At 37.3% G+C, this 25,408-nt stretch overlaps 1 protein-coding gene across 7 annotated transcripts in view; it reads left to right on the top strand.

Annotated features, from left to right (window-relative positions):
- LOC131435566 (potassium voltage-gated channel protein Shal) overlaps positions 1-25,408 on the top strand; it is a 556,411-nt gene that overhangs the window by 342,095 nt on the left and 188,908 nt on the right. For all 7 annotated transcript variants that reach the window (XR_009230513.1, XR_009230511.1, XR_009230514.1 and 4 more), the window contains one exon: positions 10,083-10,146. The gene's annotated coding sequence lies outside the window, so the exon portion shown is untranslated. The remainder of the gene's footprint in view (positions 1-10,082; positions 10,147-25,408) is intronic.

Genomic DNA, 25,408 nt, shown 5'->3' on the forward strand with positions numbered 1-25,408 from the left:
CCACAATATTTTACCGTCGTCGTTGAGGAGGATGTGAGCGATGCGGACAGGTCGATTCAAGTGGAGAAATTCGGTCGAAAGGTACTGGTATGGCAAGCAATATGTTCCTGTGGTTTGAATTTAACCATTTTGTACACTACCGGAACTATACATGCAGAAATCTATCGATCTGAGTATCTCCAGAAGAGATTGCTGCCTTTATATAAGAAGCACAATACACCTCCACTGTTTTGGCCGGATTTAGCGTCGGCTCACTATACCAAAACCACTCTCAATTAGCTTGCGGAAAAGGGTATAAATTTCGTTAAGAAAAGTATCCATCCACCAAATCCACCAAATTGCCCTCAGCTTCGACCCATCGAATGTTACTGGGCAATCGTATAGAGGGTCTTCAAGAAGACTGGTAAAGCAGCTGAGAACATGCAGGAGTTCAAAAAAATTTGGGCTGAAGCGTAAAAAAAAATGCGATGAAACGCCTGTCCGGAACTTGATGAAGAGCGTTCGATCAAAGTTTCGAAAATTCGTGAAGGAATAACCTAAATTTCATCCGGTTTTCATTATGCTCAAGTTTATTCTCGCACAATAAAAGATCAATGTTTAGTTTGAATAAAATATGTTTTTTTCTTATAATTTGAAAGAAAAATTTTTGGATAGCTTATTTTCGATATACTCCTTACAGGTTTCAAGTTATCTTATCATTTCGGTAGAAGGAATCTAATAATTGCAATGATGATCTCGGTTTCCTTCAGCGTTATTAGTGTTCATTTGGGCACCATAGCCTAGTTCGTCCGGTATGAAAATTGTATAGCTTGTAATCCTCACTCTCGGCCAAAGTAGCCCATAAAGAGAAAGAAAAACTTTGTAATGACTTTATATCAGTCTAAAAGTAACTAAAACTGAACTAAACATTACTGGGGCTAGTAATGAAATCATACATTTTGGTTTGACTACCAGATCGGGCACCAGGCCACAACTCAACAACCATACGGACAGCACCGTTATGTAAAGTATGCTCTTCCGTTCACTGGTTATTTATCCAAGTATTTTAGGTTAATGTCGTAATAAATTCTACATAGTTGCAATACACGAAATAAAAGTACACCCAAACGAACAGCCTTGTCCGCTCATACAGAGGCTTTTGCAAGACACCAACACGTGGCACGTGACCTTCCAGTGTTTTAGCAATCATTCCAGAAAGTTCGTTTTTTTTCTCCCTGTCGAATTCTATGAAAAGAGCAGTAAAATTGAAATGAAATGCGCTATAAATGTCCATCTCGGATACCGCTCTGCTGCCGCCATCAACCGTGAAGCTCCCGGGGTGCTGAGCAGGATTCAAATAAAGCCCGCAAAGGTCGTTAGCAACTTTCTTCGGCGTTGTGGACGAGACGGCCGTGGTCCCCGAAATGTGAGTGTAAACCGGCGCTTCCTGTTACTTCCTGTTGGCTCTGTACAGAAACACTCGGTCGGTCGGTGGTCGGAACACTGCCCTGCCCCGGGAGCAGGTAAATATTTACCTTCATTTTCGCTCACCTTACCGGTGACTGAACGAACTGACTGTGCTTGTTCAGATATTTTTTGTGGGTGCGTTTGTGTGTGCGAAGCTATTCTGTTGTACTGGCTTATTGCTGACTTGCGGATGAAGTAATCAAATTTATGCTTATCGAAAGTTGGAAAACAACAGGAAATTGCGTTAAATTTGGGATGTTTTAGCCCACCTAGGACGCAGAACCGCTTGTGTGTGTGTGCTTTGGGTGCGAACATAAAACAGGATGTGGGCAAAATCAAATGTCTAGCATAAAAAAGCACTAGTCAACCGAAGTGTGATGTCAGAGTTGTTGAAAGATGGCTCCCATCTCATAACGCTCGCCGAGCCTGAAATGGAGGATGGGGAAGTAGGCCTTCATTAAACAAAAGGTAACATGTTTGATAATAACCTACTTTAGCAGTGCTTTCATTTGTTATGGGAATTGTTGTATAGGAGAAATAAATATTGTTGTCAATTTCGGATTACATATTATGAAACATATGTCGAAATACAGGATTACATATTGTTTTAAAATTAAACCCCAGCAGTTCATGACAATTGGAGCTGTGTTAACCTTCAACTATTCAACCATTTAGGCAATTGCGCTATCAAGAAGCTTTCAACTGCAAACGCACTAGATTTCATCATAGATACCACTTGAGGCTTTCGTGTTCTTGGATGGCTTACTAATCACAGCTTAGTGTATTTACCAGATTCCAGCACAAAAGCTATCCTTGAACGCATAATTAGGGCGAGTCTCTCTCTCTCTGTCCCGTTCTCTCGAGCCCCAAGCACGTGTGTCCCTTTGTGGGCAATTGTGGTAGTTCCACAACAACGACACAGTGAATTTATCTTCGTCCCATCTCATAATTTGCCCGACTGTTGTCATCCATCATACTGGAAACAATCGAATTGGAAGATTACCACCTGAGCGCTCCGAGAACAATCCGAGACTGACTGGCTCTACGTTTATTTGCGGGTGAATAACAATAAATCCAGGCCAACCAACAAAAGATGCCAGCAAGCGGCGGGGCCTATCTTGATCGGTTGGAAACCCGCATCACGAAATGAGACAGCAATTTGAATTCATCGCCATTGCTTGATCGGCCGTTTGTGGAAATCCACCGTGCAACCGACCCGGGATTCAGGAGCTCCCGATTCCGTTTCGTGCCCTATACTTCCAAAATAAAAAAATTTAGACCGGACAAGAGCCATTAAGGTTCTAGATTGTTTTATTATACACATTTTTCCTGACTCTTTGCCATTCATTTTGTTGTTGGCTTTCCAAAAGAAGCCATCATAGAGAGGGTAAAATTATTCAGACCACAATCACCATCGATATCAGCTGGAAACGACTCACAGTTTGATATTTCTTCTTCTTCTTCCGCAAACGGACACCGTCTCGTAAGATGACCCGTTGTCGGAGGCTTCCATAGTAACCACTTTACTCCGGGTACAATCGTTCCCGGACTAACAAGGCGAACAGAAAGAAAAAAAATGACGACCAGCCCGATCTCCAGCCAATATGCGCAAAAATTGACTGTGCTCTATGCCGAGGTGAAGGTGGTGGTGGTGGGTTTATTTTATCGGACCCGGATCTGGAGTCCCGTCATCTTATTACTCCGTTAGTGGCACCACCGACGACGAGATGACGATAAAAGTGTCCCTCGAGAAGATGATTGCTAATGCGATTAGCATTTCCGAAATGAGAAGGAAACGAACTCATTACCTGGAAATCGGTTCCACGTGCTTAGCCAGATCGGACAGGATTTTGCGCCGATATTTCATTCGGGAATTGAGCGAAAGTGATTTGGGACACTCTAGCCAGCATCAGCAGAGAAGGAACGGCTTCAATGTGCTAACCATTATCTAGCGACAAAATGTCCATGAGTGTTGCTGTTTGGGACATACAAACATACAAACCGTGACATTGCCAAGGGTCATTAAGTCACGCGTACTTAAGGGGGGATTAGTTATTAGAATATAAACTCCTAAAATGGTTCAATTCCAGGAAATAACCAACAGAAAAGTTGACGAATTCATGATTCTCCCATTTGGATGAAATTTTGCATGTAGCTTCAGTATGACAAACCATTCGTTTTGCACGACCAATTCAACTCAAGATTGATTTCCCCAAAATGACGAATGTATTCTTTGCATGAACTCGCAAACTGCTTATTGCACAAAAATGGCACTCTAAAAAATTTAATATGAAGAATAATAATAATCGCTTTGTCATGAACAAGAAAATAAACCGTTAAATGAAACTAAGAATCTTTATTTTTTGACTTAGGACTACGACGTTCTTCAATATGCTCACCTGGGTGCATTTTCAATATTTCACAACACTAAAGTGTAGTGAAAATACTCCAGATACATACTCTTACTCTTTCAGTCGTAGACCACGCGAGTCTCTGCTGTATACAGAAGGCGTCTCCATTCAACTCGGTTCATGGCTGTTCGCCGCCAACCTCGGTAGCTGCGAAGGGTCCACAGGTCGTCCTCAATTTGATCGATCCATCTTGCCCGCTGCGCGCCTCTTCTTCTTATGCCGGTCGGATCATTATCGAGAATCATTTCAACCGGGTTGTTCTACGACATTCTAACAACATGCCCGGCCCACCGTAGCCGCCCGACCTTGGCCGTTTGGACGAGGGATGGTCCTCCCAGCAACTGGTGCAGTTCATGGTTCATTCGCCTTCTCCACGTACCGTCTTCCATCCGCACTCCGCCGAAGATGGTTCGCAACACCTTCCGTTCAAAAACACCTAGTGCGCGTTGATCCTCCGCAAGCATTGTCCAGGACTCGTGCCCGTAGAGGATAACCGGTCTAATCAGCGTTTTGTAGATAGTTAACTTCGTACGACGACGAATTTTGCTCGATCGAAGCGTCCTGCGCAGTCCGAAGTAAGCACGATTTCCTGACAGTATGCGTCTCTGAATTTCTCTGTTGGTGTCATTATCGGCAGTCACCAGAGAGCCCAAGTACACGAGCTCGTCGACCATTTCGATTTCATCACCACCAATCAGAACTCGTAATGGGTGGCTGACGTTATCTTCTTTCGAGCCCCTGCCTTTCATGCACTTTGTCTTTGACACATTGATGTCTAGTCCGATCCGCTTGGCCTCAGCTTTTAGTCCGATGTACGTATCTTCCATCTTCTCAAAGTTGCGTGCTATAATATCAATATCATCAGCGAAACCAAGTAGCTGGACGGACTTTCTGAAAATCGTGCCACTCGTGTCTATCCTCGCTCTTCTTATCACACCCTCCAAAGCAATGTTGAATAGCAGACACGAAAGGCCATTACCTTGCCGTAGCCCTCTGTGGGTTTCGAAGGGACTCGAGTTTATCCCCGATACTCGAACAACGCACATCACTCGATCCATCGTAGCCTTGATCAGTCGTCGTACATGATTTTCCATAGCTGATCTCGATCAATTGTGTCTGATCTCGCGGCTATGTCTCTGGCATTACCAACTCCAAGATTTTTATAATTTTCTATTTTTACTTCAAACTTGACATCAATACGTTTATCGCCTTTCGTAAAATCGGAAGAAAAAGTAAAATCAAGTTATAGGCATTTGCAAAACTTTAAGAGCTTGATGATAACTTCAATATGATGCTACGGAATCAAAACATTTGCCCATAGTAACTTCTATTGTAGAAGTAGCCATTCTCGAGGTATTCAGACACGAGCTTAAAATTGTCACGAAATGAAAGACTCAATAATAGTATCCAATCCAGCAGCTTCATATTCGTTTTTGCCTTTCTCAAATAGAAAGGTTATGCAATCACTGTGAAAACGGACTTTTGAACCGAGGCCCGGAGGGTCGAGTATCATATACCATTCGACTCAGTTCGTCGAGTACGCAAAATGTCTGTGTGTGTGTTTGTATGCGTGTGTATGTGTGTATGTAACGGTTTTTTTGCACTAACTTTTCTCGGAGATGGCTGCACCGATTTTCGCAAATTTAGAATCAATTCAAAGGTCGTGTGGCCCCATACAAAATTCCTGAATATTATTTGGATCCGACTTTCGGTTCCGGAATTATGGGGTAAAATGTGCAAAAAATTGTGAAAATAAGTGCACTAACTTTTCTCAGAGATAGCTAAACCGATTTTCACAAACTAAGATTCAAATGAAAGGCCTTGAGGTCCCATAAAAAATTCCTGAATATTTTTTGGATCCGACTTCCGGTTCGGGAGTTATGGGATCAAATGTGCAAAAAAAGAAAATATGTGCTCTAACTTTTCTCATAGATGGCGCGACCGATTTTCACAAACTTAGGTTCAAATGAAAGGTCCTCTGGTTACATGCGTAATTGCTGAATTGCATGCGGATCCGACTTCATTGAAAATAAATTTTATTAGCTGTGATTCAGACATTCAACAAACACTGATTTTTGGTGGATTGGCGCATGTTGTACATGTTTTTGGTTGTTGTACATTTCATTTAGAATAGACGGAGCATCGAAGACCCACAGTTTTACATAACATTCGACTCAGCTTGACGAGATCGAAAAATATCTGTGTATGTATGTATGTATGTATGTATATGCTTCTTTCAAAGAGTTTTTGCCGCCCAATTTTCTGAGAGATGGCTGAACCGATTTCAACAAGTTTAGACTTCTTTGCAACTCTACTATCGACCGATTGATTTAGTTCGAAGATCACAGCCATTTGTGACTTCCGATTCCGGAGATAAAAGATATACATTTTTAATTTACGTAATCTACAAAACACATTATATTTGATTACTCAGAGATGGCTGAACCGATCTCAACAAACCTAGGCTCGTTTGAGAGCTACTTTGGTAGATATAATGGTATAAGTGATGTAACCGACCGAGATGGCAGATTTCATCAAACTTGTTTGGAAACTACTATTGGTTCATTAAACGAATTCTTAGTTCCACTGGTTATCACTTACAGTTCCGGTGATGTAATGGCATAAGTGACGTAAACGTCAAAACTCATTACCGCTCAATTTTATTGTATATGGATTAATTGAAATCAATAATTTTAGGCTCGTTCGAAACCCAAAATTGGGCTGTGGGTCAATTTTGAAGATCATATGGATAACACTTGAAGTTTTGGAAATTTAATCGCACAAGTAACGTATTTACCAAATGAATTTTCTCATCCAAACGTATTGTTGCTGATAAGCTTGCTTTTGTGAACAAATTGATTCGGGTGAATTAGTATCAAAAATAAGCCCGAATTAGTGTCAGAAGTTATTTTAATAAAAATGTAAAAAACCCTTCTTAATCCACCTAGTGGTTTGATAATGCCTTTCTCTTCTTTCATAACAGTCTCATGAAAATATATTTCATACTTTTATTAAAGAAATTCGGATACTAATTTCGACACCAATTGATTCAGGTTGATTCAAGTAGTTCACAAAAGCATGCTTCAGTGTTTATGTCACACAGTCAGCATCTTTTTTCCAAACTAGTGCTTAAAATTTGCGTTGCCTATTTTTAATCCACCTAGTGGTGTAATGATGCCTTTCTCATATCAATCATACTATCATATATAATACTGTGGTATTCTTCAAAATAAATCGGTTTGTATGATCGTCTACTGATAAAAACTATCAATTTGAAAAGATTTGAGGTCGATTTAGAAATTTTTTTAAGGTTTTTCCCCATTTTCAGTTATGGTATACAATTTTAAACACACTTTACCCTATATTTCCGGATCCGGAAGTTGGTTTCGCATGAAATTCAGGAATTACGTATGGGACCACAGGACCTTTCATTTGAACCTAAGTTTGGGAAAATCGTTGGCGCAATTTATGAGAAAAGTTAGAACACATGTTTTCTTTTTTTGCACATTTTACCCCATAACTTCCAAACCGGAAGTCGGATCCAAATAATATTCAAGAATTTTTTATGGGACCTTAAGATCTTTCATTTGAATCTAAGGTTGTGAAAATCGGTTTAGCCATCTCTGAGAAAAGTTAGAGCACTTCTTTTCACAATTTTTTGCACATTTTACAACATAATTCCGGAACCGGAAGTCAGATCCAAATAATATTCAGGTATTTTGTATGGGATCACAAGACCTTTCATTTGAATCTAAGTTTGTGAAAATCGGTTCAGCCATCTACGAGTAAAAAGGTTCACACTATTTTCACATCTAAAAAAAAATTTATGCCTAAAGGCTCAGAATTGCATAAAACGTCGCGATTTAGTGTCATCTCAAAAAAAAAAATTTTTGAGAAAAATCGACTTTTTGGAAATTAGAAAAAATATCAAAGTCCCAGAAGGTTGATTTTTTCAAAAAAAAAATTTTTTTGAGATGACAGTTTTAAGAGTTTCGGCATCAAAAAAAATTTTCGATTTCGGAAATTTCATGTACGGGGGGGAGTACATTTCCTATGGTGCTTTTTCAAGATCGAAAATTTTCAAACCCTCACCGCAGGGCAGCACCCCTTACGCATGTCCGATTTAGCTCAAATTTTGCATGATGACATTTTTCGAGGTGCTTAAACTTTTGAGCACTAGCGCTTTACGAAATTAGAGGTGATCTCAAAATATTGGCACCCTTACCCCTCACATTATATATATATATATATATATATATATATATATATATATATATATATATATATATATATATATATATATATATATATATATATATATATATATATATATATATATATATATATATATATATATATATATATATATATATATATATATATATATATATATATATATATATATATATATATATATATATATATATATATATATATATATATATATATATATATATATATCTATAAGTTCGGTAAAAATCAACGTGTTTCGACGGTTACGTCACATATACCATCATATATCTGGAACCAAAAGTCACAACCATTTGATCTTCGAACAGCCCGACAGTAGTTTTCAAATGAGCTCAAGTTTGTTAAAATCGGTTCAGCCATCCTTGAGAAAATTGAGCGCGTTCTAATATCTTCGAAAAGTGCACACACATACATACACACAGACATTTTCCGATCTCGTCGAGCTGAGTCGAATGGTATATAACACTATGGGTCTCCGAGGCTCCGTTCGAAAGTCGGGTTTTCCAGCAATTCTAATACCTTTCTATAGAGAAAGGCAAAAATTCTAATGTTTCGATTAAAGAGAAAGTAAAAATGTTTTAGGAATAGGTTTCATAAAAAAGCTTGATTGAGCTATTGAGAATTATCAATTATAAAATTATCGATAATCAAATCCAACGATGAATTATTGTAAAAACATGAAAATTCTTGGTAAGGCACACTGGCCACACCATCCCCTATGTTATTTCTCTGAGCAAAAGCTTTAGCGTTTAGTACTGAAGCAACAATTGAATCTCATTTCAAACATGGCATGGATGGGATTGTAACTACCATTGTAACCTTAAATAATTATAATTGAATAATGTGATATAATTAAATAATTCAAATGCTTAGAATAGCGGCCTTATCCCCAATTCTCCTATACGATTGAGTTCATGGATACGGTTTATTATAATAGTCCGGGTGTCCGGGTTGGTGGTTCTGAGTATATGGTGCTGATCTAATAAGTTATTTTATAATACAACTTTTGTCAACAGCAACATCTAGGAAGAAATTAATTATTAAAATGAATAATTATATTTTTCCTCATCTTAATATATTTGTACTTCTCTTCCAACATAGCGTAGTTATTAAATTGTGAATCCCTACACACTTAAAAAAAAACATGTGATTTTACATATTATTAGATGCACATAAATGGAGCGTCGTAGTTCACGCAAATTTACGTGAAAGAACATTTCATATTATGTCTAATATTCCATGATATGAAATTCATTGAAATAAAAGATATGAATACTGATAGAGATATGAATACTGAAAGCAAAAATCAGATAAGTGAAACTTAGTTTGAAAAACCCGTTTTACTATTTTTGAATGTGTGAGCCGGATAAAAACATTGACAGTAAAATCTGGACACGGATTTAGCAATTCAAGAATCGTTTAAAACATGTTTTTTTTTGTAATAACCGGACAAAAACTTGACCGGTTCTTCTAAAACCAAAAAAGAAACATTTTCTGCATAACCGGACACATTTGAAACACTTTCATCGGATTACCCTAGATCTTTTTCGTTTATTGTCTATTTAAAACACACGACACAATCATTCCATAAACCAAATCTGATTTTGCCAACGTTTGTCAGATGTACGTCCCACATCTATGAAAGAGACAAGTTACTTCTTACAACAAAACATTGAATCTAATTTACTCAAATGTCTCCAAAATCCGGCAATCTTCCAGTCAGACAAATAGACCAAACGTTGCACTTAGTTTCCGTAGGAGTTGTTTCCTTCAATGCAGTGTCTTGTACCAGGAACGCTATCCATAAAAAAACGAAAGGAAAGGAAAGCCTACAGAATAATCCACCAGCATAAAAAATCCAACCCAATCTACGAAAGTCACGTCGAACCGGGTCCCTTGTGCGTTGTGGAACGACAGCTCTCCAGATCTGTAACGGAATCTAATTTACTTTTTCTGTTTTGTCTCTTCTTCCAGGAATAACGCTTGATCTGGCTCCTCGAGTTGGGGTGTGCAAGGAGCGATGCAATTACAGCTGTAGGTACGTACAATTATTTGTTTCAAGTGAGGCATAATTGCACTTCCCAGCACCAGGGATGAATAGCAAACAATCCCGTGGGAAATCAAGTAACGATTCAACTGATGTTGAACTGAAAAAATTGACCTTCAAATAATCATTCTCAGTGGATGAAGGACGATACGGTATCACCTTTCGCAATTTAGATTACTGTTTGAATGTAGAACACTTGGAAAGAGTGAATTTATCGAATCCCATTTAAAACTGCCAGTGCTAAATTTGATTGAAAAAAAAATTGCTCACGAATCTGTTAGACAAGACAACACATGCTGGGATTCTGTGAAAAATATCAATTTCAAATTGGTTTCACTTTGCCTTGCACCGTTCGCAAATAGCGGAGCAGCATCTTTCCAGTAATAGTTATAAGAGGAGCGCCAACAAGAAAAACAAAAAAAAACTAGTGACAAATGGGCTTTTATGTGCCTTTCCCGATTCCAAGTCCCGGAGTCTTCCAAGCAAATCGAATTTTCTCTTAGCCTGATATATCCCTTTCCGTAGTGTGTTCCAGTCCCACTACGGGTAAATCGTTGAACCGTGAAGCAAGACTCTACAAACTAGTCCCTGTAACTATGCATGGAGGATTAGTTGTTTGCCTCCGATATTGACGACGGACTACACAAACAATAGTCTCTTCGGTGCCGCAGACTAAACGAAACTGCCGGTGGCACTGCAGGAAATTCTTTGACATGTATGGGACAAAACCGGACAAGCGGTTGGCAAAAGTTGAACCTTTGTCTTGTCAATCAATGAATACAAAATGGATAGCACCTGCAGCAGTATGGAGGAAAGGGGGGGGGGGTGGACTAGCTCCGGTGGAACGCAGGAGCGGTAGCAGTTTCCTTACGACAGTTATGTACGTTGGAGCATCTGAAAGGGCTTTCCGTCTTCATGATGAACCTTCTGTTAGAACCCGGTATTCTGTGCACTGAAGAAGTTCAAGAAAAATGACACTTTGCTGTGACACAATTGGACGCAAAATTGACTGTGTACTATGGAAACGAAGATTGATGACGTTTCATTGAAATAATATTTATGAATTTGTCCAGTGACACTGGTTAAGCAAAAAAAACTATGTACTAGCAACATGTGTAGAAATGACCAATTCGTAACAAGTAGATCGAAATAACGCATAAAAACCGAGTAAAAAAAGACCTGAGTGTGTTATGTTTGAAATACAAGTTAAAGTAACAAAAAAATAACTACATCTGCATGACAGAATAACAACAATGTAGAAAATTCGATCATTGTACTGTTAGGTCAAGGGTAAACTATTTATATATGACAAATTACTCAGGAACTTGTCGTTTTTACATTCAGAATAGAACAATATTGATTCCTTCAATGAAACATCAAGAAACTATCAAGTATTGCAATGACAGCTTAGAAATAACAAGCCATGATATGATGGTAAATTTTTATGTTACTTCAGTCTCGGATTTACATTTACCCGGGTTAACCTCTTATACCTTATGATCAAAAAAGAACCGGAATTTTCATTTTAAAATTCCCACGCTTGTCCAATCGGTAAACTTGTATTCTCTCAACGTTGGCAACACTTTTATACACATTCTGTCAAATTTTGACGCATATCGTACGATTAGTTTTTGTTTGGCGTCTATACAAAGAAGTTGAAAAATTTTCGTGTGGCGATTTTTATAATGGATGAAAATTTAGAACAATGTTAGAAAAGGCCTTTGGTGAATCGTGTCTAGGAAAAACACAGGCATACGAGTGGTATAAACGCTTCAAAGGTGGTCGTACAAGCTTGGATCATGATGAGATCCCTGACCGCCCAACAACATCTGTTACTGAAGAAAACATTGAATCGGCGAAGCAAATCGTGTTGCAAAATCGTTCTGTACCGATTAGAGAGATTGCTGTGTTGTTGGGCATCTCTTATGGATCAGCCGAACACATTTTAACTGATGTTTTGGGTTTGAAACCCGTCGAATCTCGGCTGGTGCCAAAAAAGCTGAGTTTCATTCAAAAACAGCGTCGTGTTGATGTGGCCAAAGAGATGATTTCCAACGAAGATACACGGATAAAAATCCATTGTCAGTACCATGATTAGGAAATTATGAAAATCATGAAACGTGTCTTCTCATGAGATCATACCTATTATTAATGATATTATGAGTAAAATGATTTAAATCATGAACATTTTTATGATATTTGCTTACAAAACCATCAGTAATAGGCATGATCTCATGAGAAGTAATGTTTCATGATTTTCATAATTTCTTAATCATGGTACCGGTAATGGATTTATATCCGTGTAGTGACCCCACATTCATCGAATGCATCATAACTGGTGATGAGGTGTGGATCTATGAATATGACGTCGAAACCGCACAACAATCGACAGAATGGCGCTTCGAAGGCGAGCCGTGGTTCTAAATTTTCTTCCATTGAAAAAATCGCAACACGAAAATTTTTCAACTTCTTTGTATAGACGCCAAACAAAAACTAATCGTACGATATGCGTCAAAATTTGACAGAATGTGTATAAAAGTGTTGCCAACGTTGAGAGAATAAAACTTTACCGATTGGACAAGCGCGGGAATTTTAAAATGAAAATTCCGGTTCTTTTTTGATCATAAGGTAAATCCTGCTTCAGTCCCACATAAAGACATTTTCAAAAATTTTATCGTTGATTGATTACGACATTTTCAAAAATCAAAAATTTCCTGAACAACACAATATTTCATTATAAACTTCGAGAGAAGGTTCTGAGTGCATAGGCCGAGTATATTCATTGGTTAATTTTCGCGGCATATTTGAATGACACTAGCATTTCCACATCAATACTTTTATTTCTTTATTTTATCATTGAATGTGTTAGTAGCGACACAAACTTTTATTTGCGCAGTCGAGTTATTCTTATAGCCCTCAAGAGGGCCGATTAGTAGAATTTTCTCTGCCGTTGTTCACTTTTATGTGCATTTTGTTCCATAGGAAACGACCAGCAGCCAAACGCCGATGTAGTTTCCCTTGTTCGAAGTGAAACTCACACTGTGAACGGTACACAACACAAATCCGCCCCGCAGCAGAACTGCTCACAGGGCGGATGGCGAATGAGCAATCCAAGTTACCATGACAGTCCGTCGCGATGTCAGCAACTTTTGTGGTTGATCTCCTCCAATCAAGAATAGACTCATTCAGGGGTTAGCCTAATTTTGTGCTTAGCACACATAACATGTCTACAGCGAACTTCCAATCTGGTATATGCTGGATTCGATTATCACATTACGCGTAGCAGAATTCAAACGCTTTTTTTAAAGTATACTTAGAAATAGGAATAATTTTTAATCATTGAAACTACACATTGTTTGTTGATTACATGTAAATAATTAAATCAAAAATAAATATAAATAACCGTTTTGAATTTTGTTTACGTTTCGTCTTGGGCTCATCATTGCTTAGCAGTTCAAATTGAGCTGCTTAATGCAAAACTCGGCAGCTCAATTTGAATCCCTAAGCAGACGTAAAGTTTCTGCTATTTGCAGAACACTTTATGTTTTGCATCGAAGTGCCATGCGCTGATGAGTCTAAGACGAAACGTTAACAAAATTCAAGAATAGACTACTTCGAGATCTTACACCTTTTACAAATACACAGCAAAAAATTATTAAATTTACATGTAATGCAAATCCACATATGACACAATTCATAAGAAAGTAATCCGTGAAACGACTGAATATTACTAGAATGATATAAATATACCTCAAACATACCTCGCCTTTCGAGGAAACGTGCAAATTTACATGTTCTAGCAGTTAAATATAAGTTAGATTTGCTTTAAAACTGAGTTATTTTTGACGCCCATATATGTCGGTCTCTGAAGACGTACATTTACACAATTTTTTTTAGGTTTGCATGTTCGCACGAGAATTCATCTCCGGTTATAACGTTGGTAATCCGCACGATGTAGAATTAAAAATTAACTTTGTTCTCGGTTATAGGAACTGGACGTGATTCGATGGATGATCCTGAAACGCTTCATGTTTACACTTTTTTCCCATATCTTCTTGTTTTTCAAAAAAAAATCGACAATTGCACTCACATATACAAAAATCGCGACACCTGTCCATTTACCATCGTGAATCATTCCGATTTCAGTTTGTGTTACGATTGCTGCTAGGGATGTCGGATTTTTCAAACTACCCGATTATTCAGTGATCTACTATTATTTTCAAACTATTCGATTGAATTTTATTCGTTTAACTTTTCGATTACTGTTATTGAATATTTTAAATTATTCGATTAGTTTAATAATCTAATATTAGTTTCACACTAATCGATTCAATATTATTCGATTATCTGAGTAGATCGATAACTCAATTAATCGATCGACTCTACGATAAGGATGCGGTAACACTGCCAGAGATGCCAGATCTGCCGATTTGGCTGTAAATCTGTAGATTTCGTGTATAGTGATGCAGACAATTTTAGGTTTTTCAATTGCATCTGGACTATTGTGATTCAAGACTTGACTATTTTTCGATGCGTTTTTCAAAATGGTCCCTAGCAACCAAATCAGAGACGATTTTCTACGCTGAAAAATTGACTACTTATTCGAATCGGATTAACATGAAGCTTTTCAGTTTAAATCAGTCTTGTTCGAAGAAAAATGTCTGGGATTTTCCACTTTAAAATGTGATGGACATCAAAAGGGAATATAAAACGGTCGACTGGGACGATACTACAAAAGGTCATCAAACCGGAAAAGTGTTTGATGTCTACGAGTAAGTTGAATGCCGAGGAGGGTATTTTGAAGCAAAACTAAAATAAGACTGTACGTTAGTCTTTGCTAGTTTCTTGTGATGATATTTTTAACCAGGCAAACAACTCATAGAAGGTCATTCATTGACTAGAAATCTGTATGGAAGAGTGCTTAGTAAGACTACCAGATTCATTTGCCAGGAACCTTTCAGCAGAGCTTGTGGTGTGTCACATTATCACAATGAACGATCAAAGCAAAGAAGAGAGACAACGAACATATTTACCAAGAGATTAAAGAAATTTAGTGGAAAATCAACAGTATGCTGCAAAATTTAACGAAAAGAATTATAGTCGAAATTGAAAACTTAGTTCTTTTTTAAAAATAATGCCAGCTATGAAACTCGTAAATATGTGCTTTAGTATTTTTTCCCTAATGCGAAACTTAGAATCCCTGGTTATAAAAGGATATAATACAAGAGAGCAGTGTTGGTGGTTGCCGAAAATTTGACAGAAGCTGCTCGATAATTATCAATATTGTATACAACATTTTCAATCCGGTAGAAGATGCTACCAGAACTCATGTCTCTCAATACATGAACCTTGAGAGAATTTTTCGCTCCACTTCTTACTCTGAGTATTCCATGGTCTACAAAAAAAATTACAGTCTGATAATGATTGGTGCTGTGTGGAATTTACTCAGAGAGAATCGCAAGTTGACAATTATTGCAGAAAATCGAATCGATGATTCGACTTGATGATTCTCATATTAGGTTGCAATATTTCAAAACCCTTGTGTGGAGCATTCACATATATTTTCGTAGACACAACATATACAAATGTTTTATGCACATAGTTAGAATAAGCGGCAATAGTAACATGATTCTATCGCAATTATCCACTGCCCACACAGAATCGGATCGCGAGACGAAAATAAGCGACCGTTTGTTGCTTCAGAGAGAATCCCCACAGCAGCGAGCTAACCTTTGATTCTCAGAAAGGTCATCGAGAGAAATTTGCTCTCTCACTTGTGTCTATCTATGTTAAATGAACCATGCCGGTTTTTTGTTGCTGCGATGATATCCGTCTCTCTTTGATGGCACTGATTGAATCGTGTGAAGAGTTGCTAGTGAGCGTTCTTTGATACGATAAAAACCAACAGAGCATAAAACAAAAGTCGATGCAATTTTCAATTGAATCGATTCGATCTTTATATTAGTTAGTAAGTTAGAAGGCATTCAAGTTCCTTTTTCCTCATTACAAATTACAAAATGCAGAACCAGAGATGCCATTTATACAGATTTATCTGTATTGTATAGATTTTTGCGTTCGCATACTGATTTAAATTAGGTTACAGATTTTCTTATAATACAGATATTTAAAGGTTAATAAAAAATGTGAAGTAAAAAGTTAGACTTCTCTCTCTGAGTATCTGTTAGTATTTGATTGCAGTACTTCTTTAAAAGTTTATTAATCAACGGACAAATCTCATGTTAAAATAGAAACCTTTTGTGCAAATATTTAATGATAAACACTGATAAACATTTATATTAAAATTTTGAACCAATTTGAACTGATTCATTTTATTAGTGAAAACAGATAGAGCAGATACCTAGTTTCTATGAAAATATCTTGCATCTCTGTGCACAGCCGTTGAAATACATACACACTTAACAGTGTTATGGTGACGTATAGCGGAAAGAAACCAGTGCTACTAGATTTGCTACAATGGTTATTTTGTTAGTATTTAACATGCTCTTTCTGGTAATATTCGAAGCCGAAACATTTCTATTGAGATATTAATATCAACAATATAATTAAACTAATGTCACGGATATAAAAAAAATACTTGTTGATGATAATTTGAAGAAGGAAAACAATTTTTTTTGTAACATCATGAGAAAACATGGTAACTTTGCGAAACCAAATGATATGAAAACAAAACACAATCAAGTGAACTTAGTGAAAAACTTTCATCTCATATTCTTGAAGACTTTTAATGCTTGTCGGGAAATTTTTGAAGTTTTTAATCGTTAATTAAACAAGTGGCAAGTGAACATTACTAATTATGAAGTCATCCAGCATTCAACAGCAGTGTATTTGTGCGAAATAGTGATCATGTTTTGAGACGAATCGATTAGTAGATATTCAGAAACAAGACGAACTGTAAATGTTGTGACGAAAATGTGTCCTAAATTGAAAAGTGAGTTTGTTTAAAATGAAAACAAAAAACAATCGCCGAAGACTTTAAAACCATTTCTTCCAATGAGAGAGTATGGCAAAAGCTTGAATAATCATTTTAAAATATTCTACATTTTGGTTCAGGTACGTTGTAAGATATTATTCAAGTTCAAATTAATGAGCTGAAGGGATGAGATGGAAATAGGAGCTCAGATGAAATAGGGAGCCGTTACCCTATTTCATGTTTCACAATCGGGTATTTAATCAGATCATTTTTTTTAATAATCACTACTGTAGCGCACGTTTCAATAGTAGAGATTGTTATTTTGCTTATTGTTAACATTTTCATCAGTTTCAACTTCTTACCAGTACGGTAAAATTTCATTTTCAATCGAATAATATAAGATGAAAATGAAATTTATGGCCGCTGACCGTCAGCGTATCCCTACTAATTCATTTGACTTTTGTTACCATTTTCAAGTGAAGCTCCCAGAATTCATCGTCAGTTGAATAATCGTACCTAGTCATTTGAAGTTTTGCTTGCTCAGTTTCAAGTGCCAAGTAGTATAGCTGCTTCAGTGTCTTCGCTCTTGGTAGTAAGCAAATTCGAACGAATAGAATTATAAACGGAGTAAAGTATTAAAAATGAAAACTGAAGGAGGAAACAATAAATCTATGTGTATTGTGATTGGCATTTCAGCTATCTGATTAGTCTTTCATCTATTATCTTGAACCAATTCGAATGTTTACATGAACCTCATTTGAAGGCCGCTCTCACACTATTGAAAGAGATATTTCGTTACTTCAAGAGATCAACTGACGGTAATTGAACTGAGCCTCGATTGAAGAGATACGAGTGATGAACTGAATGCTGCTCGTTCGGGCCGTCAGCAAACATTGTGTGTGTCAGTGAGTGAAGTTTACTGCAGTTGAGAAATCGTCAATGTATTCTACATTCAGTTTCAATTGAATTGAATGATGTTTCACTGCATTGCTTCTTACCATTAAAGCAACATCATAAAGACTGTCCCAGAAAGTATGGACGACTGCCGAGACATGTTTCCTAAGATGTGCCTTCGTTAATGCCCAAAATTCCTCAATTGGTCGAAGTTGTGGGCAATTTGGTGGATTCATGTCTTTTGGGACGAAAGTGACATTTTTGGTAGCATACCATTCTACCGTTGATTTCGAGTAGTGGCAAGAAGCAAGATCTGGCCAGAAGACAAAAGGATCCTTGTAACTTCGAATCATGGGTAGAAGTCGTTTTTGTAAACATTCCTTATATTTCGCTGTTCATTGAAGCAGTGGTGATGAGGGGTTTCGAAATCTTACCGCAGCTACAAATTGCTTACCAGACCATAGTTTTCTTACCAAATTTTTCGACTTCAATCGATGTCTCGCACTGGTTTAACACTTGCCCTTCTCGCACCGTATGATATTGTGATCCCGCCAAGGATTTGTAATCGAGTTTCACGTAGGTTTCGTCGTCCATGATTATGCAGATCAAATTTCCAGCAAGAATCATATTGTACAGCTTTCGAACCCTTGGCCTGATCAATGCTTCTTGTTTCGGACTACGTTTTGGTTGTTTCTTCTTCTTATAGGTTCGAAGATTCAAACGTTCTTTAGCACGAAGAACATTTGACCTCCTTCTTTTGCTCGAACGCCTTCAGTATACGTTTATCCAACTGAGGGTTAGCAGGACCTTCCTGATTGCATTTCGCACGGCTTTTTCACTTACTCCTTCCATTTTTGCTATCTTTCTCAGTGACAGTCCGTGTTCTGTGCACCATTTGTACACAATTTTTCGACGTTGTTCTGCTGAAAGTCCACGCATTTCGAAACAAACTAATGAAAACGAATAAATAACTGCACAAGTGATTAGAGAAGAGTGTAAACAACAGGATGCAGCCATAAAAATTGACAAATTCTGAACCATTGCGAAATGGCAGCGGTTTTTGGTTGCGTCCATACTTTCTGGGACAGACTTTAAATTATGCTAAGGAAAGGTTTTCAAGTCAGATTTGTTTGAAGATATTTAAGTAAACCTAAAAGTGAAAAATATACAGATTAAAAAATACTTTTGAAGCAGAAATAGTTAGTTACTATCAAAGATCCGAGTAATCGAAAACAGTTAAAAATACCTTAAACGATATGAATATTGACGAAATATTTCACAAACATGATTGTGGATCCCTCGCGAAAAATGTTAAGTCTTTCCGGATACGTTGGTTATTTGTCTTCGAAAATTGCACAAATGTACACAACCTACTTTCCAAGTACTCAAATCTGCTTGTATCGGAATGTTATTGATCGGAGTAAATACATCAGATCATTTTTTTTCTTCTATAAACCGTTGTTTTCCAGTGGGACTAATGATAGATAAAACAAACCCAATAACCAATTGATGAAATATATTCAGCAAATACTCGACGAAAAAAAAACTCCAAAATCCTGCTTCCCTTCCGGCTTTCAAACAGAAAGGATTCTCTTCATTGTGGGAATTTAAACAGCAAGTCCTCAATTCCGTTGCGAATCAAAGAAAGCGAAAAACTTTGTATTTTACTTTGCTGGCCGGTAGCCAAAATAAAAGAGCAATAAAGATGTACTTGAGTACTTCCGGCCACCCGAAGATGAGCCTATCGTCAACGGGCAATGAATTCGATATTGATTTTTTTTCTTTTTTTTAAACCAAACACGAACTACTAACCTCTTGGCAGAGTAAATATTTGATCTATGGTACGACTTGAATGGGAAGAGACTTCCGATTAGCCGAAGGCAAGCGAAAGGCCAGAATCGGAATCGCTAGTATTTTTCCGCGACGAATGGAACAATTTTTGGGCGGTAGAAGCTTTTACAGCAAAGTTCAAGAAGCGCCTGGAGGAAGTGGAAAAAGTTGAACGAGGAAGGAATGAGTTTGATCTCACTTCAAAAAGTTTTGAGTCATGGTGGGGGCTGATTACACGGTGAGATACGGAATCAGTTGATAGATCCGTACCACACATGGTACATCGTAAGGTGTTACTTGTTTTCTTTGAGGAAAAGTTGAGCATGTTTCCGGTGATAAAGTCACGAAGAATCTGTCCTCCGAAAGCTGAACCGCGGTAACCTCTACCGGTAGATGTTTTTGTCAGTTTGATAACACGAAACATGCCAAGCATTCGGAAGCTACGTAATTTGCTGCATGTATGAGCACCGCTCGTTATAAGTTTTGGAAATGAGGTGAACTTCTTTTCGTTTCTTTCAGTAAAATGAATTCTCAGCCGTAGATTTCATTATTTTGCGTATTTTAAGTCATGCATAAGCAAGATCCTCGCACAAGGGTTGTTGGTCGAGGAATCAATAATGCAGTACGATGTTTCGACAAATGACATGACATTCAAAAATTTACCGATCACTCGGCAGAAAGACAACTGACATGCGTAATCCCGACCATTGCATCTTACTTTCATCTCCTCATCACTCATTCTGACTAATTATTCTTCGGGACCAAGCAATCCATTTCATTAGTCCGATCCACTTGAGTTGCTAGTGGCACATTCTTGCATAAATGTTTTCCTTCAACTGTAAGATTCTCCAATCTCCTTGATGGGCAATCATGCAAATTAAAGGATCCAGGGATTGCCGTTCCACTAATGCAAATATTTTACATGATTTGCAAAGTCAAACTGTAATCGCTTGCACAGTGTTCCGGAGGCGAATATTACAAAGATGCTCAAATGAAGATGGATTCCGACATCCGTTAGTGTATCCTGCTGCTACTGCGAGGAAAAGTTTGAGCGTTCTATCGGCTCAAGCGATAGGATCAATTCCCATAAATTTAAATCAAGTGTCGATTTATTGTTTTAAGGTGAAAATGACTTCGCCGTTCGTTTGGGAAATTGTAGATGATGATGGCAAAAGTCAGAAATGGATTACATTCAACAAACTTTTTATGGTTCCGTTGGCACGATGATTGAAGTCCAGCTTAAGTGAAGCGATGATGATTGGTAATTGTCACTTTTCCGGCAGATAGCAAAATAAAATGGATTACGACATTACAATGATGCGAAAGCTTTCCCATGGCTGGGCGGAAAATCCGGAATGCCAGAGCGGAACTACCGAAGTCAGACCGAGAACAATTGTAGTTCAATTTGATTAATGCAAAAAGTTGCTTCAATGGCAGTTCGTGATTTGCATTTCACAGCAAGAAGAAGTTCGCTCGAATTCGAATGACATTCATTCATTATTCAAGGAAGCAGTTTACCTGACCCGTTGAATTCATTGTGGAACGTGCACTTTCAATGGAACTTTGACCGATGTTTTTTACTGTTTTCATAAATAAATGACCTACAGCAGATTACAAAAAGTTCAAAATAAAACAGCCCATATTTTTTTCAGCATCTGGAACAAGCGAGAGAAGAAAAAAAACCGAATTATTACGTGCTCGTTAAATTCCTGCCGAAATGGATGAAGAAACAAGAAACTTTTCTCACGTCGTGCAGGGAAAGCAAAAAAAAAACAGAAGTAATCATTGAGAAATCTCGTTCCTCTGATTCGTGTAATTATTCATGATGAGCCGGCTGTGAGTGAAGAACACAAGAGCGATTCCAAGAGCTACGGGGAGAAAAATGGGTTGCAGATAAAAACAGCGCGACTACACTCCCATAAAGCCCTTGTCGATTTCACCATTTGTCTTCTTTTTAAATGATTGTACAACGAACGAAATGAGTTATGATTTCGGCAAAAGAGTGTAATTTCTTGTTATGATAAATTATCATATTAAATCGATAAACACTATGGCTAAAATTCCTCGGATTAAGAACTATTCAAACTATGTTTGCTTTTCTCATATAGAAAGACTATGCAATCACTGTGAAAACCGACTTTTTAGACGAGGCCCGGGAGAGCCAAATGTCTTCTACCATTCGGCTCAGCTCGACAAACTAGGCAAACGATTTTATGGTTCCATAGCTGGTAATTGAATATCATCTGAATCCGATTTCTGGTTCCAAAGATACAGGGTAATATGGAAAAAATATGCACTCACTTTTCTCAGAGATGACCAAATCGATTTTGATAAACCCAATAAAATTTAAAATAAAACTACAAGGATCAGCCCCTGGGGTTGTTCGAGCCGTTGATGTGGAACAAGGCAACCAAAATTTCTAATGATCGATATTTTCAATTAATCGTCACACTTTTGAATCCGCCAATGCACGAGAGTCTGCTTAGATTGATCATTATTAGGAACCAACACCGAACACGTGAACCCAAAATATAGACTCTAATAGTCGTGATTTGTATTTGTTTTGTAGCCGACGAAATTACATCAATAGCCCAAATGTATGCAATTATATGTTCGATATTTAAGCTTCTCTCGCCAAGCTTGTGTTCAAGTTTTGTATGCAAGCAGTTATTTTTATAGCGTTTCTCTACCATTACTATCCTTTTGCGATTTTGGTTGAAGCGATAAACTTTATCTCATCATCAATCGAGTTCATCTTATATAAATTAGAAATTAATCTTAAGCACTCATAATTTATCCGGGGGTAGTTGTAAATTTCTCAGGTGAAACGACATAACATGGAATTTCATCCGATCTTGCATGACACAAGATCAAAGCATACCATTGCTTCAAATCGTTTTATAGCACTTTTTATCTTGCTGTCTAGCAACAACCTACCTCTAGCATACTATGCGTAGGACTGGAACGTTAGCTATAATTTTACTTCTATTTATAGATTCGCGTGCTTCCAACAGCTAGCTTTTAGATCGATTGACCAATCAGAGCGATGATTTCCAATTGATATATCGCTTACTCCTTCAAAACCGTCGACTATGGCAGGGAAATCCAGTATGCCGGAGATTTTTTGCAAACAAAATAGGACACTGCATGCTATTAATGAACATTTCAATGATATACAATTAAAAATACATGGCTATAAACATTCAAATCAATACGTAGAAATATTTCCAATCAAATGGTGACATAATATTAATAATTGATACAAAATTGACCGAGCTGTAATTGTTCAAAACCTGACCACATTTCTACGTGTATTTTTCTTGAGTTTCTAGTTTGCACCTCTATGTAGAAAACAAAAATGTGTTCCACATTAAAAAAAAATTATAATCAAATTCAAATTCTAAGATTCGTATCTGACTTCCGGTTCCGAAAAAATGCGCACTTAGTTTTCTCGGATATGGATAAACCGATTTCCATAAACTAATAAGAAAATCAAATGAAAGGTGCAAAAGTTTTTTAAAAATTTCTAGAATGCTTGATCCAGACCCCACTTCTGGTTCCGAAACTACATTGCGATAAGTGAAAAATTTTCAATCTCATGAGTATTTTTTCACAAGCGATGAGAAGAAAACCGGTACAAATCCCATAAAACTGACTGATAAATGCTGATTATGTTCCGGAAGCTCCGAAAGCAGTAAAGAAAATCTCCTAAAGAGGAACTAAATTCGATTTCCCGTCAAGGGTTGACCCTTTTTCTACAAGTCTTGAATAAAAATAAAGCTTTGATTGTCTCAAAAGTTACTGTTCAATTACATCCAGATCCGACTTCCGGTTCCGTAATTTTAGGGTGATGAGTGCCAAAACTCATGGACGACAGAAAAATAAAATCTCAATTTATTGGAACTTATTACCAAAGATGTAGATCTGAATTTCATGCTTCGAGATGTGTATGAAATATTCTCAGCCGATAGTCGACAATGGAAACAGTAAATGATATGCATGCTGTGATTAATACATATTATTATGTTAATAATGATAATATTAAAAATCTAGCGATAGCAACCACGCCGCTACTGCGTTATGTTCGAGACATACAAAATCGTGCGCTTCTGTTACTTCTATAAATCAAATTCATAGTAATAGGATAGTAATAATCAAAAAAGTTTTATTGTACCAATATTCATCTAATCTAAGACTCATCCTAGTGGTGTAATAATACCTTTCCCATATTATTCATATTGCCTATCATCTTACCACGCTTGCACAAAAAAAACGAATAATGTAGCTAGTACAAAGGATTTCGGTCGTTTTTTCATCGTCTTGTGTAGAAACACACTCTTTAAATTAATATTTCCACAATTATCCGCTGTAATTTCGAAATTAAGCGATGATGAAAAGAAGGGAAAAACTCTTCCAAATCGAACGAGATTTAGGTGTAATCTTGGACTCCAAGCTAACATCTGTGGAACATTACAATACAATAATCAATAAAGCAAATAGTATGCTGGGCTTTATCAAATGCTTCAGTCATAATTTCCAAGGCCCATATACTATAAAATTGCTGTATAGTACATATATCAGACCCATTTTGGAATATTGCAGCTTCTATGGAATCCATATAACATTATTCACGAAGAACGCATTGAATCGATACAAAAACAATTTTTTTATATGCATTTCGTAAATTAAACTATAGATTAAAATGGATCAGGGTCCTTTCGCCGAAAGCCGTTTCGCCGAAAGTCATTTCGCTGAAAGGGTCATTTCGCCGAATGTCATTTCACCGAAATCCATTTCGCCGAATGTCATTCCGTCGAAAGCCATTTCGCCGAAAGGGTCGTTTCGCCGATTTCTGCAATTGTTTTAATATTATAATTGGAATTGATTTAACATAAATACAAATGAATGATAATAAGTTAACGCCCGTTTTGTTGACCTACAATAATACTTCTTGAATAAAGATTGATTCATGAACCTCAGAACCCAAGGAAACGATTTGATTCGTGTACTGTCCGACCTCGCTACCACTCATTCGGACCAAACTAAAGCAAAGAAACCTAGCTTTGAGTAGACCGGGCAAACGTGGCGGTTACAGGATTGTATGCAAGAGGCCGCCGCTTCCGACGGCGGGTCGGTGGCCAACTCAGCCGACGTCGCCGAGCCATCTTGGCTTCGGTTATGTGGCTGCGCCACATCAGTTATACAGAAAGCATAATGGCACAAAAAATATTATATGATGTATTCGAGATTACCCTTTCGGCGAAACGACTTTCGGCGAAATGATCCGCTCCCGATTAAAATTAAACGCTGCATGCTCAACAACATACAAACACTTAAAGAACGCCGCAACTTTGCAATGCTTTATTTTATCAGCGACATTATCTCTCAAAGCATTCAATCAGCAAAATTATTATCGCGATTAAATTTGTATATATCTAGAACTAACTATGCAAAATACAGTCAATCGAATAATGCGTAATGTAATGACGAATAATGCGGTTATAATGACAATCAACACTGCGAACATCTTGATCTTATTATGCCAAAAAATTAAATAAAATCTCAGTTTTGTCGTAGAAATAATGTGTAGTATGCAAG

The sequence above is a fragment of the Malaya genurostris genome, chromosome 3 (genome assembly GCF_030247185.1).
Source record: "Malaya genurostris strain Urasoe2022 chromosome 3, Malgen_1.1, whole genome shotgun sequence".
Taxonomy (NCBI): domain Eukaryota; kingdom Metazoa; phylum Arthropoda; class Insecta; order Diptera; family Culicidae; genus Malaya; species Malaya genurostris.